Source organism: Acomys russatus, chromosome 2 (assembly GCF_903995435.1).
Source record: "Acomys russatus chromosome 2, mAcoRus1.1, whole genome shotgun sequence".
Taxonomy (NCBI): Eukaryota; Metazoa; Chordata; class Mammalia; order Rodentia; family Muridae; genus Acomys; species Acomys russatus.
In genome coordinates, this window is record NC_067138.1 from 77418874 (window position 1) to 77419997 (window position 1124).

The window sequence follows — 1124 nt, forward strand, 5'->3', positions numbered from 1 at the left end:
CTGGACACCACAGCACCAGTCGGGTGGTCATTTGGGCTCACTCCTCACACAAGGCTCTATCAGTGGCCTGAGGTGAAGGTTGTCTGCCTGGAGATCATTCCCATGCAGGGACTGTGACCCCAGTCAGGAATCTTCTAGTCTCCTGCTTGGTCCCAGTCTCGGGAGCCTGTCTTGTTCTGTGTGGTGCTTAACTAATGATTGTCTCAATCTAGTTCTCTGTCTGGGCCCCCTTGAACCATACAGGTGGTCATCTCAAGCTCACATTTTTCAGGGAGTGTTGGGCTACTAAGCATTCAGAAATTCATAAGTCAGAGCACTGAGAAAAGAGATAGCCTCTCTCCTCTCTGCCACCAAATGACACACAGGTGACCCCGCAGCCACACCCGCAACACCTCTAGGGTAAAGGCAAATGAATTCTTTAAAGCTCCAAAGTCTGAAAGATCAAGTCTGTCTCTGGAGCACCAGGAACAGACCCTCAACTTACTGAGCATCCTTACATAAACTTCGCTGCATTTCTGGGTTCAATTTATCATCTGTACAAAGCAGGGAATGATGCCCAATTCCACATGAGACAGAGTAAAGAATGAAAATCATCATCACCAGCGATGGGGCATGCTGTGTCGCATACTGTGCTAACTACATGGCCTTGGCACATCTTTCAAACAATTCTACTAAAGCCTATTATATATTTATTGAGAAAATATAGACCCAGAAAAATTAAGAAACATTCTGAGGTAACCCAGCAAATGAGTAGCAGAAGGAGGGTTTAAACCAAAATTCTTATCCAGAAGGTTTTCCTGTACTCTGGTCAAACCAGAATGAAATCACAGTGTTCCCAAGAGGGGTAGGTGCCCCAGTGTTGCAGCTGGTTCCAGATGCCCCACTAATTTAGTTAAGTCATGTATTGGGGCTTCTGGGTTCTCATCTATGAAACAGGATGTAGAGCTGGGCAATATCCAAGTCTTTGTTCCACTAAAACTTCCCAGACTACAGTGTCAGTAGTGCTGGGACACTGTTGGACAGAGATGGCTGATATAGCTCCCTCCAGGTCCCTTCAAACATAGTACATTGCAGAACTCAGGGTAGGAGATTCAGACCATATGGATTAGAACCTTGTCTTAATT

The 1124-nt window shown here is 45.7% G+C and overlaps 1 non-coding gene across 1 annotated transcript; it reads right to left on the bottom strand.

The window, feature by feature from the left end:
- Nucleotides 1-273: 273 nt before the first annotated feature.
- On the bottom strand, nucleotides 274-405 carry LOC127207753 (small nucleolar RNA SNORA17). Its single transcript, XR_007832965.1, has one exon. It is a non-coding gene; the product is annotated as a small nucleolar RNA SNORA17 (small nucleolar RNA).
- Nucleotides 406-1124: the final 719 nt, after the last annotated feature.